The 18,811-nt window shown below is 31.6% G+C and overlaps 1 long non-coding RNA gene across 1 annotated transcript; it reads right to left on the bottom strand.

Annotated features, from left to right (window-relative positions):
- Nucleotides 1–689: 689 nt before the first annotated feature.
- LOC132739856 (uncharacterized) lies at nucleotides 690–5,820 on the bottom strand. The gene is made up of 6 exons (XR_009627064.1): nucleotides 3,560–5,820; nucleotides 3,145–3,267; nucleotides 2,217–2,524; nucleotides 1,668–1,911; nucleotides 1,132–1,291; nucleotides 690–770 (listed from the first exon to the last, which is right to left on the bottom strand). It is a non-coding gene; the product is annotated as an uncharacterized LOC132739856 (long non-coding RNA).
- Between the last annotated feature and the right edge of the window lie 12,991 nt (nucleotides 5,821–18,811).

Below are 18,811 nucleotides of genomic sequence, written 5' to 3'. Positions count from 1 at the left end.
TGCAAAGGTACACAACCTATCTATTTTACTAAAATCATTTAAACAGGTATGAAATAGAAGTATTATATACAAGAAAATAAGAGTATTTTTAGATATATTGGCGTAATGCCAATATTTAGTCAGCCGATATCAATGTATTGTCAATATGCTTTGCACTGAATCTATGACAGCACTACAATAAACTTTTTCTTTTTTTGAATATGTGATAAATAGAATATTTTAAATTTTTGTAGATTCAATACTTAATTTATTGAACTCGTTGAATAAAACAACATTATGCTCGCATAATGATTTTATTCAACTTGTTCAATAAATTTAGTATAAAACCTACTCATTCTACATCCTCTATATTTCAAGGAAACATACTTTGAAATAAAAATTTACATCTACTTCTGTCAGTGCAAGGGACCCACAATATTTCATGATACTAACATTTTTAAATCAATGATTTTTTCCACATGCTTTATCAAAGCTTTCACATTGGTGATTTACAGAAAAAAGAGAGAAAATAAATGGTGCATAACTAGTAAAACAGTATTTAAATGCTAATGAATGTTCTCATGTTTTATCAGTCCATGTAAGTATAATTATGTATCTTTTTTGGAGGACAGTTTTGAAATCTCAGTTTTCTAAATTTTCACTCGAGGATATTTGTGGCTGCCTTTCTATTTTTACGACCTCCCTCACGGTCTTTGCTGTCCTCAACCATTCTCTAGTTATAAATTCGACCTCTGCTGTGGTTGTTCCTGATGTGGTCTTCTGCACTGCCTCTGTAAATTACATAAAAAACGCAATGTTCATTTGACTTTTTTACAGTGATATTCTCTTTGTACGTCTTGTTTAAATTTTTGCAAGTTAAGGAAATTATTTGAATAAGTTCACCTGCTCTTCATTGTTATGACAACTGAAATGTACATACCTTCAAAATGTTTGAGTAACAAATAATGGGCTTTATACTTTAATAGATTTTGAATTTCTGAATAAATAACAAACATAAAAGTTTATCTGCTTTTTTTTTTCATTTTAATTGATAGATTACTCAGAAAGCCAATCTAAAACAAGATTAATCAGAAACCAATCCAAAACAGTACAGTAATGCGAAAAAAAATGCAAAAAAACTTTATGACTTACTACAAATCACTTCCGCTATTTTCAACGATCCAAATTTAAGCTTTCCTTTCTTTCCGTACCAGTTGTAACTCTCTGCCAAACGGCTTTTGATTACATGGCTCAGAATTCGCCTGACCATATCTGGTGTGTTTTTCCCGCCAATCAAAGACAGGTAGTTGACCTGAAATGTTAAGTGTCATTAAGGCTGAACACTAAAACAGTATTTAAACATAACAAAATTTCAATTTTTAAAAAGAACTATAATGAAAAGAACTATGAATATGAAGAAATAATCTTTTAAAAAACAAATCTCATTATCTGTTTTCATAGTACATGTATTTAATGGTTTTTACTGTATGCCTTCAGCTTTTACAGCTAAAATTACATGTTTCAAAATTTACAAAAAAAGAACAAAATTCGATAAATTTATCATTGTATAATGAATTGGCCAAAAACAAGCATTTGCTTTCAGAGGCACTTATTAAAGGGCATTGAGACAGTACATGTATATATACTGATAGACAAAAAAATACGCTTGTAGAGACAGGTTTTCTTACCATGTTGTTGAGAACAGTCTGTTGTCTCAACTCTTTTTCTAACCCTTCAACATCCTCCAAAGATTGGAGGGGACGGGTAATACCTTCAAGCAGACTGAAGGTACTGGAGCTGCTCGCTTTTGACGCTCCTAGCTCCTGACCATATCTAGAAGAGTTTCAAGCATTCTGCGTTGCTGGTTTTGTTCGATTCTGATTTTTTCGATACTAGTGAACACTTCTCTTGAGAAGCGAACATGATCTCTATCTAAATTTGGCAAGAAAAAATATGTTATTACACAAAATCAGGAAAAAAATCACAGTAATGTCATGGTTCTCAAGGCTAAATGTTCATCCTTAAGAAAGATGACAAGTCCTAGCTTGATATAAACAACATTAAACTTTTACGCAATTAATCTTATATTAGCACCCATTGTTTTTTAAGAAATTACCCTGACCTTTTTTTTTTGGAGCAAATTATGAAGAGAAGTCAATCTCAATTACATAAATGCAAAGCTAATTATCAACAAAATACAAAAAAAGGTATGTATAACTAAAAAGGCCAAAACATACTTGCATCTGGAGCTGCTGTTTCTTGCGTCTTTGAGCCAACTTTCACATTGGAGTGGTTGCCAATGGGATACGTGGTGGTGGTTTAGGAAGAGATGGCGATTTTGTTGAAGGCAGTGGTGATGAGATGGAAGACAGTGGTGATGAGATGGAAGACGGTGGTGAGATGGAAGACGGTGGTGATGATGAAGAAACTGTCATAGGCATTGATTGAACTTCTTCCTGAGACCCTTCCTCTGTTCTTACTGCGTGAAACAGCAGTAAAATCATGCCTGTCCTCATCTTCATCAGATGAAGAAAATACTGTTTTTCTAAAATAGTTAAAAACATAACCCCTGTATTAATTTAACATAATAATGCTCTAATCAAGGGAAAATATTCAATATTTAATTATTTACATGTTATGTGGGATAAATGACTGATTTAACAGTATCAATCAGACAATCACTATAATTTTACTGCGTTACTAACGCGTAGACGTTACTAATGCAGAAAGAGTAAAGACGTATTTATGTATATTTGGATCATTTTTTTTTCAATTTACATGAACTGTAATTGCCGTTTGCAATTATTTCTTCTTTGTTCAATTCATAGTATTTACTTTAAAATACATTTTTAAAATTTTCATGAAAATAAGCATGATTCTGATGGCATGGCGCTGCTTTAAAGACTTTAGTAGGGATGTTGTTGACAGTACCTTTAATCAATGTACTGTATTCCATATGCATTTATTTTAGTATAATTAATTCTACAAGTGGCCAGATATCAGCTACATGACCCTAGTCATTGAGCATTTGAATGCTACTTGATTTTTTACGATATAAAAAAAATTATAATAATTGCGAGCGTCATCACTGATGGTGACTGAAAGATACTAGAGAATGTTTTTTAACATTTCACAATTAACTTCTAGCCAAGAAAAAACAGCTACCTGATTTTTCTCTTTGATCGGCGGTATGAATCTGCCTCATCTTCACTATAGCCTCTAAGGTAGTTGCTAGGTCAGATTAATCTTCTGCTTCACGCAGCTTCTTTCGTACCTTATCATATGATTCTACAACAGCAATAATTTAAATATATTAACTTAAATAGTTTAAGCCAATTTTGACCACAATGTGATATTAACAATGTAATTCAATCAATATTTATAAGCATGACAAAGAAAGTGTAATTTTACATTTTTTAAGACAAGCCTGATTCAATTGAAATTTTCTTTTAAAATTACATGTATTCAGTATTTGCAATAATCCTTACTTACACAAAAGGATATATTTCTTTAAGAGTTAAATACAAACATACAAATCTGGTTGAAAGTAAATCAAAATAATCAAATTAACACAATTTACCATGTTCATACAATTCACGGATTGGGAAGGATTGCCAATCATCCTGCGGCTCCATCTTCTTCATTGCAGCTTTAGTAATTTTAGAAGATACCTTCCAGCTTGGCCATAAAGCACATTTTGTTCCATCACACCATTTGTCCGGAATTACAGCTAAACATGTTTCATCAGTGAATTCAACTAGCACGTACATTCTAAATGTAGTAACACAAACATTCCAACAAACTGTCAAAAGAAAGTGATGAAAATGTACCAATATTTTACAATATAAGTCTTTATTGCTTAGACAAATGGATTCACATTTGCAGATTTTTTTTATACATATACAGGGCTGTGATTTTCTATAAAATGTCAGCACATATCTACCTATTTCATGACACGGTTTTGTTTGCTAATATCTAAACTTTTACAACAATTTTTAATGATTGTACATGTACATACTTTCCCTTTCCAGAAAGAGACCTAACGAAACATATAAATTAGGTCAAACATAACTACATTCTGAATTGCTAAAATTTCTCTTAAGGTTTTTTCCACAGCGTTTTCCCCCCGTAAATAACTGATACATGCAAACGGCACCCTTCCCAATAGAAAATAAACAGCAAATATCCTGAATCATGACTGGTAAACTCCCTAAATAAAACTGAAATTTACCACAAAAATTGGCAAAATTCAAGGTAAAAAAAGGGTAATCCGAATCACTTCATTTAATTTCTTTTAATCCAACAAAAACAAAATGATGTTCCAAATGTTTCAATGAATTCAAAGAATCAATGCATATAAGTATACAAAATTTAGCACCTGTGTGTAGGGAAATATATGTTTCGTGTGATCCAGAAGTACTTGAATGACAAGTTTTTCAGATAACCTTTGTTTTAAATGAAGGCTTTAAAATTTTGATCTGCAGTGTATATTTTACATTTCTTTTCTCATGTTGTAGGGTAATCAATTAATAAATTTTCGCGTTGTTTTTCTATTTTTACTGCAACAGTAGATCTATAACAGATGGTAATAATGTGATGTTTAAGAAGAAAGAAATGACACCAGTTCCTTTCAGATTATGTCATTTAAATAAAATATAGCTTTCGATATAAAGGTGATTCTAATTGCCTACACTAACTGTATACCCAGCACTATCACCTTTAAACAGAAAATGAAAAATAAAAAAATGAATGATTATTTTAACCAACTTCCCTGCTCATATTCATATCAATTAAAGAAAAAATTCCAGTAGAAGGGAAAGCATGTACATGCACATTAATAAACTGTGAAAGTGAAAATTAACAGCAAGTATGCAAAACACAAACATATTTTTTTTTACAAAATAAGATTATAAGAGCGAATATTTAGTACATTCTAACTTTGATGTGCAAATGATAAATTATCACTGCCCTGTTAATGCATGTCGCGAAAATATGTAACAAATATTTTCAACCTTGATTTTACATTAAAATCAGACAAACAAATAAATGGTTTATTTTTCCAATCACTTAAAGTGTTAAAATCAAATAATTAACAATGTTTACACATTTGATAAATCATCATTACTTTAAAATATATATAATTTCATCACCTTCCTTTGATTAGCTTTTTGGCGCTTGTTGAAGTTGTTCTGTTGAAAGTAGAAATGCAGTGAATATTTGCCAGATTTGCATTTAAATTATAATTGAAGAGTGTTTTTTATGTGCTTAGAAAATAAATATTGAATTCAATTACAAACAACATATCATTTTAAAACTCAGCTAAAATTATTTTATAAATTCATATCAAAATGTACAATTATTTGCTGCATGGTAATCAAGGGAGGGAATAAACCTAACAGAATTCCCTCCCTTGTCTACTACAAAAACCGGACAGTAAGACAGTACGTAAATATAATAAGTAAAGAACAACGGTGTTTCATTGGCATTAATTTATTTCATAATATTTCAACGATTTAACAAAATATGGATATGTGACAGAAAACGCAATATCGTACCGATGTCAATCCGATATACAAAATAGTTGCATTTATTTATCATGTAGGCCCGACGCAGACCCGATGTCCTTTTTTTGATGTAACATGAAATGTGGTTAATGTGGTTCTAGTAATTGAAATCATACACAGGACTATTTATTAACATAATTAAGTAAACAATACCATTGCATTTAGAATTTTTCAAAATATTGAGCATGTCGGCACTGCAGCGGTCCGATGTCGGCCCCAAATCGGCACACTTTGCCGACATGCCGACATTTACCGTATATCGGCCCGATATAGTCGTGCTGGCTTGGATAAGATTACAGGATTATATATAAATGCACTAATTGGAAGAAAAACATCAGTTTATAAAAGAATTCTACTGTCAATAAAAGGGATTCATCTAGAAAATACAGAAGAGCACTTTTTATAATTCAAATGGCACTTGATATGAATTGCATGTTTGTAGATATGAGAAATGAGATAAAAATATTGCAGCCTTCTTTTCCAAAATTTGAAAACAAGTTATATTTTATTCTCAGTTTAGTTTGTTACAATATGGCGGTCATATGATACTTACTTCAGCGTAATTTCTCAAAAAAAAATCAAATTAAATTGAAACTTTAATTATTTAATCCTCATATATTCCTTATTACTGACAGGTCTTTTTAAATAAAGCACATCTTTTAATACAGTTTGTAATAAATCTCTAATAGTGTCAATTAACGTAATCGCATTGTAGTGCATAAATAACAATATGAGAATAATTATGATTTAATTGAATTATAATGCACAGTTTTAAATGCAAGATGACTACCAGTAAACATAAATTTATTTATTTATACCATTGTTATTTTGTATGTCAAATATTACACTGTATTTAGGTACAACTTGAAACTTGTTTGACTTACCAACTTTTGTATTATTTATTTTATAATAAAAATATTTAACAAAAAAAAGTTTATACTGCTAAAAATACTGTAATTTCTATTGTCTTACATATAAAAAGAGCTAATCAATGCTTATATCCTATAAGCGCTATTATAAGAAAACAGCTTTTATCAATCTGCCAGACATTACATAAACTGTACAATTTTATTGATTGTTGGACTTAAGAATAGTGTTAACGTGTTTAATAGTAACATTACCTTTGTCTGTAACGATGCAGATGTAATTTATTGTTCTTACTCAAGCTGTGCAACTTTGTGGAGTGCGTTTGTGCGTATAAATAACAATCAGGCGAATTGTTAAATCTCAACAAATTAATTCATACTGTTACCGAGAAGATCGATCTAATGTTTTCAATGAGGAGCAAACATAACAAAATGTTAGCAAAGAGTTCTTCTATAGAAACAATTGTCATATTCAGTTGTGGATGCCGAAAACGTGAAAACCCCTTTTTGGAAAATTTGTTACACTTGCAATGGAAGACTGGAATTTAAACGGTGCAACCGGACACCTATAAGCAGTGAAGAGTTGAGATGTGCATTTCACATTTGTTTAGCCTCTTTCTGTTTGAAATGGTCTTGATCAAGCTTCTTGACTGGGAAGAAGAATCACCAAGATATTTTCACATTTTCAAGTTACCAATTACAAATTACCTCTATTTAATAGTTATCTAATGAATAGGTATCCTAAAACCAAATGTACTAAAATGATTTTAAATTCATACAAAAAAAAGTGTATCTTCATAACGTGGTGTTGGATAGGAAACGAGACCTTTTAGATCGTTAGCTCGGCATCTGAACCATTATATTACAGCTCACTGACGTGTGAAGGTAACAAATATATCGATATACCCGTTAGATACCAGTGTTTTCCCAGTGTCCTTTTACGAAAGGAAATGAAGTGCCAGGTCAGCAATACTGGACAATAACATCAATTATCGTCATTACGATATTAAAAGAATTCATTTCGGTCTAAATGTGATCATAAAATATGATGTTAATTCAAGAGTCATTTTTATGCAATTTTTGTTGGGTTTTTTCCAAATATTTTGTTCACATTTAACAAAAAAAACAAAACAACCGAACGGATGATCTTCAAAACGGGAATCATCAAAATGAAATCCCTTTAAATAAATGAAAGATGTCGAAAAACTTGAATTGCAACTCTTTTAATGAAACTGTAAAGAATAAAAACATCAGTATCATGATATTCGTGTATGTGAGTTAAATATAGTTGTAGTGCGTTTTTAAAATACTTTCCAAACCACATGATCAATATCATAGATCTATCTTTATATTTTATATGATGCAACCACAGTCAAACAAAATATGAGCCCCGTCACGACAAAACCAACATAATGGGTTTGCAACCAGCATGGATCCAGACCAGCCTGCGCATCCGCGCAGTCTGATCAGGATCCATGCTGTTCGCTTACAAACCCTATTACAAGTAGAGAAACTGATAGCGAACAGCATGGATCCTGATCAGACTGCGCGGATGCGCAGGCTGGTCTGGATCCATGCTGGTCGAAAACGCACTATGTTGGTTTTGTCGTGACGCGGCTTATATATCCAATCCATGTAAAATGCACAACTAACACCACGTATTTACGATATAATCTTGCAACATCAAATTCACTTGAAAGCAGAATTATCTATTACAGACATCAAACCATTAGCAAATATTTTTTATTGAATATCCAATTTCTTTGTAATGTTATTGCAACATAGAACTATTGAAATGAATAGCATGATACGCTGGAAATGAAAAATACATGCGACCGAAAGTCTATCAAATTATATACAACCCGGTATTCAAAGCATTGTAATGAATTAATTAATACAACTTCCTTTTCTCTCTATGCGAATGGCTACACATTTAATCTTTTTAATTTGTGTATATCATATTCTTATCATTTCATTGCAACATGTTACTTATTGCCAAATAATCTCCATCCACCAGGCACCCCCATCCCCCAAAAAATATAAACAACACAATGATTGAAGACATCTTTCAAATACATCAACGCATAATGCCAGACACTTATTATGTTGACAGTATTACATTTTTCAAGGGGGAGAATCACGCCGTTCGTTACCCAAACAAACAAGATGGCGGATGCAGCCGAAAAGTAGGTTTTTCCCTTTTTTCTCTGAAATTCGTGATGTTCTGATGTAAAAGTACATATAACAACCTTCTCCACAATTTTCCTGGCACACAGGATTTTATTTCATGATGTTTCGTCCCGTACTTCATCTGAAATGCGCGTCACCAGATTCGAAGCGAGAGAATTTTCCACCGGTTTGATCGTGGTAACGTACGGCTTTTTCTCTAAAATTCACTGTTTCGTTTACATATATGTATATTAACTGAAACCACTGACTTTAAAAAGTTGTAATATGTCGTCATCTAAGCATACATGTCCATTCTGGCTAGATTTACTGCTGTAAATATTAATATCGGGGCATTTTCCGGAAATGATAACGTATGGCGCACAAAATATCAGTGATAACGTACGGCGCACTTTACTACTTGGTGGATTTCCATTTGTCCAATCAGTCGATAATTAATTATTTTTATGAAGAAAATGATAGATATCTGAAAAAAAATGTTGGTCAGGTCAGAAATAATTAATTGAACAATGCTGTACCATCTGATATACATATTTTCTAGCTGGTGGCATAATAGATATGCGTTGTTAATATACCAATTAAAACACATGTGTATAGTTTGAGAATATTTTGTATAAAAAGCAGAATGGAAAGAAAAGCCTCCACTTTCAGGAAACATTTGTATAGTGTTGGTTTCACATTAAAATTCGCCAGTGTTGTGCGATAATTATGGTCTTATCCCCTTATCAGAAAGAAGAAACGCATTCAGCAGAGCAAAAATGTTAAAAAGGTACGGACGGCTTGATATATTTTCTTTTCTAAAGAAAAAGTCTAAAATCATTCCTAACAAATTACTGGCAAGGAAATCTTAATATTTGAACCCGTCAACCATTTACAAACGAAAACTGATTGTGACTAGCTTACACCCAGATGAGATGAGCCTGTGTAAGTGTTTCTTCAAGCTGGTCGCTCATTGAACAGAGAAATGAATGACTTTATTGAATGAGTTAGAAAATAATATTATGCGAAAAACTTAAATGAATTTAGTAAATAAGAAATTTTCTGTTTATTTGATGGAACGATACCATTTAGAGTGACGTTGTGCCACTATGACGTCAGATATATTTACGCGACATAGCCTTACAGTTTTTTGTACGAAATCTGCTGGGGTCATAGTATTATTTTTACAATAGCTTTAGCTCTTACATTTGGTTTGCTATAACTTATCATGGTCATGCAACTACATAGTTAGGTAAAGAAGCAGACGGTTGTTTTGGTTGAGTCTATTATGTTTTGTTAAGGGGGTGAGTTGTCATACACAAATTTACAATTAATATGCATTTATTTTTTCCAATGATTGTTATTATCGTAAATGCTTCTTGGATTGTTGTTTAATCAATTCATTTGTAAATAGGAATGTTATATGTCTATCAACGGAATAATTCTATTGAACACGAAATTAGTTCACACCTTTATGTGCATTGATAACGTGATGGTTTAAGCCAATGAAAACACATCAATATTATTACAATCAGGCAGAGAAAAAGTTTGCAAAGAGTAAATCGATATTCTCTATGTAGCAAACAAACTTTGAATTGCAAGTATTTTTTCATATCTTTTCGACAGGATAAACTGTCCAAGGACGGCCAGGCATTTTCGTATCGTAAAATGGCTGCCATTTACAGTATCAAGTGATTATCCCAAGCACCACCGCGACTTAGCGCGGGAATTATAAATATAGCTAACCTCGGCGCGTCGCATAGGATGGAAAATACATTTTATTTTATTGTAATAAATATTTACAAACTGTGTCTTTCGGGTTTTTTTTTATCAATATATAACCAATAATGATGTAAATATGAATAAATAATCATATCTCAAATCTGTGACTATGACTTACAATGAAATTCTCCCTTAAGTGTATTAAAAAGGTTTTTAATTTCCTGTAATTTTATTCTGTGATTATGCTTCAAAGCAGTCAATGGACCGTGAATTTTCTTTTCATATTTTGATTTCCTTGAATCATTTTTCTCATCTGAAGGCATGCAACTTTAATATGATGATACATTAATTACATTCCATGAAAATGTTTAAAGATATAAAATATCTCATGACATGTTTGTTCATTTTACATTACACCTTTAATGCAGTAACATAAAAAGTCTTCACAAAAAGTAGTATGCAATCGTACCTATATTACATACGAATGTATGTAATATTTTTCTTGTTTATTATAGTAGACAGTAGACATTTTATTTTATTCCAATAGGCTTTAAAGCCGATGAGGACATAAAACATGCACAATAACGAACTGTTCATATAAACATAATATCAAAAATCATGAACAAGTTTGGAGAAGATCAATTTTGATTGATAAAATAAATACCAGTCGAAATTTTCTTAAGGAGTTACATTATGAACATTTTCAAAATTTTTAAACCAGTAACTTATAGGTATCTTGTATACATATACATACACACATATACATGTACATACATACAAAAAACATACATTAAATGAACCATTAATGCAAAATTGTTGTATATTTATCGCTGTTTAACACATAATCGCAATTACCATATGTTTATACACATATCCTAAAAAATGAAGGTCCCTTCGCACCAATTGCGGATTTCATAATTGTAAATGAAAGGAACGTCATAATTTATTCAAAACAATTACATGCAAGAATTTGCCTATCAAATTACAAAAACAATAATTTCTTTAAAAAAAAGTTTTGCAGGTATCAGCAATAAAAGAGTGACATTGGAATTTGCTTATTAATTTCTAGTGTTAATTATAAAGTTTCAAATCGGATTTGGATTTCGATGTTTTTATCCATGCCGAAAACCCGCCTGAAACCTTTAATGCCAGACCGCTCATGAGCTTAGATGACGTCATTATCTTTATGAAAGAACGGTTTTAAAAATGATTACGCTACTCTTAAACTAGTGTTTACGAAGTATATGTAAGTGTTCATCCGTTTTGTTCTACAGAAATTAGAAACTTCGACGGGAGCGATAGCGACCGGAGAATATTTCTTATTTCTGTAGAACAGCTACGGATGAATACAAACATACAAAGTGTCAAGCTTTATTTGGCTTCATTAATATTAACTTTATTTCGTCACTATACCTGTCCATTTGCACAAACGCGGTTATATGAAACATTATGAAAAATAGAAGGCTGCTATGAACGGACTTTGATATATCGTCGACTTTTGTTCTTCTATGAAAATTTACACAAAGATTTTTTAAGAAATACAACGCTTTCATTGGATGACAAATAAAGCTGGACACTAATATTATTTATTTCAGTTTCTTAAAGGGGCTACACTGAGGTCTGACAGGTATTTTGGTGTCCAAAAAAAATGTAAACAAATTTCCTCACACATCACAATATTATAACTAAAATAACAATAACTTACACTTTAACCAACCCTCTAACAACAATTATGCTAGAAAATGCATTATAGCATTAGCTTTTGATGCAAAAATGAAAGTGGGTTTTCCCAGACATGTACAGAAGTTACCCACAATGCATCGGGTATGACTAAAATACGCAACGGACATTTTTGGAACAACAGAGTAAACGGGGGTAAAAAAGTCTTTTGATTTTTTCTCAACACTCTAACCTATCATGTTTATATAACTTGAGTATAACGAAGAAAAACTGTAAAAATATAATCAAGGTAGCAATTTCGTTGTCTTGAAAAATCAAACGCCATCGAAGCGGGCATTTTCTAGACAAATTACAATTATTTTCATTGACATTTCAGTTTCAATTTCAATATTCTAAGGCAAACATAATGCATCGATGATATTTATACTATAACGAGCACAGTGTAATCACACTAATAAATGTATTTAACGCTATCTATAACGTATTTAAATCAAATACAGTTAATGACATGTCTCATTTGATTTGATCGTTTGTTTTTTGGAATGGAGTGGGGGTTACGTCACACAAAACTGTGTAGGTCATTTTGGCGACTGTTTAGCTTTACTGGTGGAGTAAAAACTCAGGTGCCCCCTTTGCAAAATTGTTTCTGGCACAAATGGGCATCTGTGTATGTTATGAGTGACGTTTCGTAGGCTATCTTAATAGGATCGTACACACACGTTCCACACACAATTACATCATATCCATAGGCAAAATTAAATGCACGTTCCCTGTTGTAACAATATGAAACCCCAGAAAAAAAACCTATGAACCAGCTTCTGAATGTGGCATTTCTATTGTTATTCCACAAAAAGCCTCCCCCCCCCCCCCAAAAAAAAAAAGGAATGAGTACATCAATGGGCATGCTCTGGAGTGTGGGAACTATTACCTGCACACCAGTTACGCACTGTGCATGTGTATGAATTCGATTGAACTCTGACACGTTTTCAACAGAAAAAACTTCAAACTGTGATACAATAAATGTTTATGATTCTATTAGAAATTTGTTTAGAATTTAATAATTTTTCGGTAAAAACGATAGAGTTTACTTGTACTACAGATAAGATCAAAGTGCTGAAGGCACTGAAGAAAAAACCGGATAAACTAACACATTTACACTCCAGTTTCACAGGTAAATTAATTTTATATGTCGCGGTTAACATCTTAATATCAGCTAACCTTTGCTTTTTGAGACTTTTGTTTTTGAAAATAATCTTAACGAGTAAAATAAACCCTCTTTTATGGGAAAATAATTTAATAAGTAGCATCCCCGCTTTCTCTTTCATAAATTGACTTTAGCAAATTCTTTTCTATTCAAATATTAAGAACATTCTGTCAGTGACGTGTCTTTTACTTGAAATCTTCCTTGTGTGTATTTTTCGGTAACAGGAAGAAAATGACAGTCTGTTCGTATCTTTCGGTAACAGAAGAAAATGACAGTCTGTTCATTTGATCATGACTGTGAAAAATCATGTTTTGTGAACCAATTTATCCTGCCGATAAAAGATTTTGCAAGCAATCTGGTGGTTTATGTTCTAGTGCTTACTCTTAGTATTTAATTCCAAAGAACATTTCTTAGGAGACATTTAGCGTTTGATTACGGTATAATCACTATAACCGAAATACTTAGGAATTAATTTTATTTCCTGTTACAGTGAAATTTTTCGTTCATGTGTTTAAAATACTTAAGTAGCTCTATAAATTTTCAAAACGATATCCAGTATTTCCGAAACAATTTACAAAGGCTTTTAATACACAATCTTATAAATCTTAAAGTATTACGAGAACTACCCACCTAGTCTCCAGAACATACATACGAAAAACAAGATAAATCAAAAGGCTGCAAGCTCTGTGGTATTTTCTGATCTTTGCAATCTAAATCGCACTGTATAACTGTATTATTTTCCTGTATAAGTTTATTTTTATGTACTATAATACTTCTTGCTTGGTACCAGGGTTTGATACATATGGAATTTTGCCTGACTAGAGTTGCATCAAAAAATCATTTATGTTCATTATTATGACAGCCACACTTTATCCTTGCATATCGTGGCTATTTCTTTAACAAAGAAACTTCATAAAAATAATTGCCTTGAATTGGATTTGAACCCCAGACACACTAAACGAGTGCGTTACCCTTGCACCACGGAGAAGATATACGAACAATGCCTGAATGAAATCAAGTAATACTAAATTTAGATTTTCCATTGCATTTCGGGTTTGTAATCCTTATTAATTTCGAGATTTTTTGTTCAAGATAAACCTGTTGTTTAACATTGATGTAAATAATTTAACAAAAGTCTTCTGGCCAAAACAGTCCGACATGTATATATTCCACTACTCGACAGTCAAATTTATTTGTGAAATACGCTCTCGACATCGCTAAAATTAGCATTTTCATTGATTTAAATGATATTCATCCGCGTAATTTGTGAATGTGCATTCATTGACAATTCTATAACCCAAAGCTCTTTTAAACTTTAATTGCATGAAAATATTTCTTTCTTTTAAATCGCTAGTTTTCAGCTGTTTTAAGAACTGCTTGTTGTTAGGTTTGTCGTGAAACCGCTGTGTCAGAGATCGAATGTTAGCTTTGTATTTCCTGATCTTCGATCAGAAATACAAAAAGGAATGGTAACATTCAATGCATGCAACAACCACACGACCAAGCAACACAGGACCACAGCTACATTATCAATGAAAAATTTAATTTCAGGCTTTCAAGTGGTAAATAAAAAGACTAAACAAAAAAATGAAAAACAGGAAGAAAGAAGAGACAAAAGTAGAGAAAAGTAAAGGTTTTAATAGTGCTATAAAGCAAGAAAAGCAGAGTTCTCTTCCTAACTTATTTATGCAATGAAATGCACCCGATCAATATTTAGCCATTGCAGTTTTTGAAACCAGTCACTCGTAATTTCCAAAATAGTCGGGAAATGAACCTGACCTTTTTTATCAAAATATTTACAAAACTATTAACAATGAGTACGCCATGATAAACAGGCTATAAGGAGTAAAAACAATGGTTAAGATATGCATTGCCCTTTCCCAAGTTTGTATACCGTCTAGGAGTTGGAAGTATTATAAAACATAGTTTAAGCAATGGTTGTTGTATGAGGTGAGGTTAATAATATCTTACTGAATTCTAAAAGTTACTTACTGAATTCTTAAAGTTACTTTTACTTACCTGCCCTTCACATTTGTCTTGCAAGTATCATGATTTTGTTTGTTTCGTTTAATTTGAAAGAAAGTTAGGGTTTAAAGAACAACAACTATATAATCAATTTTAAGTTTATTTCACTAGTCAAGGCAATTAATAACCCTGAACGTTGCCGTCGCCTTGTTTGTCTTTATTCCAGTTTTCCTTTTTTACTCTTCTAACGCTCTCAATTTCTGTTCCACCGGGAAGCTTCAATATATTGGTAACATTAAAGCACAGCTCAATTGACCCATCACTAGTACGGAGGCCTTCCAATAAGAAAGAAATTTATCAGGATATCTGCTAAATCAATAATGATAATAATAATATTAATAGAGCCAGATTGTAACTCTTTTCCAACCTTCTTGATAATGTTTACCATGTGCATGAAACAGGTATCAATTACCTATAGATTTGAAAGTCTAGATCAAAACGTAGTAAGTTTCTAATCAACAAAGTTTACATCCAATGCGGATAAATATTTAAGTATGTATGTAAAATGATAAATATTAAATTTCAGATCTATCTAGCAAAGGAGATCAATTTTTTCTAATAGAATTTTAATTATATGCACTAGACATACATAAGAAATATTAACTAATAAAGTTGAAGCCTAAATGGCCTATAATGAGGTCGGATTCATTCTCTATTTAGCCAGTGCTTTCAGTGCTTTGATCAGAGTTAAAGAGAAATCTCTGGAATAACATTCTGTTTGTGCGTTTGATTTTTTATGCTTACAATACTCAAGTTCATGTTCGTTGTATAAAAGGTATTACATGTATGAAGTTTTTTTTCCTGAACGGGTGTCAGATAAACCAAAGTGACCTTTGAAATAGGACCCATTACACTGATTGACAAAGTAAATTTTCTTAGCTTAGATATCATGAAATTTTAACCATTACAAAGTTAATACATAATATTTAAGAATTACACGAAAGCTCTTAAATAAACAAAGAATATTTGTAAAATTTGTGTATGTCAGTTTCAAACTCCGTACGTTTAGCTAAATTCATCATTGTAATGGAGAAAAAAACATGATTACAACATTGTAATGCTTTAAATATATTGAAATTGCTTTTGAAAGATTTTTCTCACAAGAACATATGTGAACAACAAGAAATTTAACAAACAAAACCCATAATTTGCTTTTTTTATTTATGGATTGTTTGTATATTCCACTTTCGCACTTTCGTTGCTGCAGATACACAAAAAATTCTCCGTTTCGCTTTTTAGTCATTCCGAGAATCATCACGTGACCGTTGTTTTTATTCAGATTTGCAAACTGAAAGGTGTTTAAACGCTTTTCCCACAAAATTGGAGAAAATATGTATTTCAAACGATTTGCCAATACAAAGAGCACATATCAATGTATCACTGATTCTGTTTGAATGTCACTAACACGAAGGTAACAAAAAATTATCGGTTTGTGAAATTTTACTTTTTTTTGTGACATTCGGCCGTAGCTCAGTGGAGTACCTTTAATTTGGTTCTACACATCCTCTTATGTCTTGTCTATAACTTTTCTATTATAAAGAAAATCAATTTATCAGAAACAAATGCGCCGTACGTTATCATAAATATTTTGTGCGCCATACGTTATCATTTCCGGAAAATGCTCCCATATTAATATTTTCAGCGGTTATTCTAGCCAGAATGGGCATGAATGTTTAGATGACGACATATTACAACTTTTTAAAGTCAGTGGTTTCAGTTAATATACATATATGTAAACGAAACAGTGAATTTTAGAGAAAAAGCCGTACGTTACCACGATCAAACCGGTGGAAAATTCTCTCGCTTCGAATCTGGTGACGCGCATTTCAGATGAAGTACGGGACGAAACATCATGAAATAAAATCCTGTGTGCCAGGAAAATTGTGGAGAAGGTTGTTATATGTACTTTAACATCAGAACATCACGAATTTCAGAGAAAAAGGGAAAAACCTACTTTTTGGCCGCATCCGCCATCTTGTTTGTTTGGGTACATGTAACGAACGGCGTGATTCTCTCCCGTGTTTTTTTTCTGTACATAAATGATGTTTACCAACTGATGTTTCCTATAACGTGTTGCATTCGTTGTTATATGCATGTACAATGCATGTAAATGTAAGTTTTCTCAGTCGTATAGTTTACTATAAAATTCTCAACAGTAACTTGAAGACATAAACATTCGGGTAGAAAAGTACAACGATATTACATTGAAAATTGCATTACTCGTGGAAATATATGACAAATTTCAATATACTTTGATTATAAAATATGTATTTACAAAACCATTTGGATGACCATTGTAATTTACCTTTATCAAAAAACAAATACTATCGTTATAAATCGAAATTGGAATCACAGTTTTAATTACAAATAAAGCATATATACAACTTAACTTTATTAAAATTTCATCATAAAAAAAAGAAAAGAAAAATTCAAGTGGCGACATTATATTCTGCTCAAAAACAATTTTGCATTTTTATTAGAATTATAGATAGAACGTAACTAATATCATGAATTCATGATACAATACAGTAAAACATAAATTCAACAACGCATACTTGAAACTGTTAGTTTGAAACACACTTGTTACAATGTTGACTAAATGCTACAAAAATAAATAAATATATTATTATATTTGAAATCGTGTGTGAAGTAAAATTAATGTAACAGTTTTGTTTTCAGTTTTAAATTAGTAACATATTGACATATAGGCAATTTGGAGTTCGCCATTTTCAGAATGCGATGACAAAACTTGGCGAATGTCGAATCTTTCACACCAGAAATAAACAAAAATAATCAAAAAACAACAACAACAAACACAAGCAAAACAACAGAAAAAAATAACAACATACAACAAAAAGAACACAAAAAACCACGACAGTCAGGCATTTTGTTATACGTACTGTGTATATTAGATGAATGTATTTTGGACCCTAAAGCCTTTGGAAATAGACATGATTGAGGCTGTATGGGGTGTGATATGCATTTGATATGAATATTTTATACTCTTGAAATAGAAACGAGGCTATATGGTGTGTGATATGCATATGATATGAGTGTTTATAGGATTGAAAACGAGGTTACATTGATAAGATAGGATCCGATAATGATTTCTATTCGAACACCACGTGATTCAAACGTTGAAATATCATTGGTTATTTTTTATAATGTGTGAAATGGATATTCATAGTAAATTTGTTGAAAACATTAGGTTTATAAATAAAATGGATATAATTCTTATTAATACCTTTCAAACACCTTTAATAGTTTCTGTCTTATGAACTATTCATACCTTTATCTATTGCAAACGTGGATTGTTTTATTGTTTCTGTTATTTATTTATTGATATTCTTTTTATTGTAATTTACAAACATCTCAAGTACACACTAAAAGCTGAACTGTGTTTTACCCCAAATGTAGTATAAACAAAATAGAAACAAACATTCCATACTTGACAAGTGAAATGTAAGTCGTGATCTAATAACAAATGTACTTTATAACTAAGCACTGAATGATATGCTTTTACACATTTTCACACGATAGTTATCATCAACAATACAAATCAAAGAAACCAGAGGTTAAGAAATGGTTATAGCTTGCGGGATATT

This window comes from Ruditapes philippinarum, unplaced genomic scaffold (assembly GCF_026571515.1).
Source record: "Ruditapes philippinarum isolate M1 unplaced genomic scaffold, ASM2657151v2 ctg7672_1_1_1_1, whole genome shotgun sequence".
NCBI lineage: Eukaryota > Metazoa > Mollusca > Bivalvia > Venerida > Veneridae > Ruditapes > Ruditapes philippinarum.
This window is presented reverse-complemented; position numbering and strand designations above follow the sequence as displayed.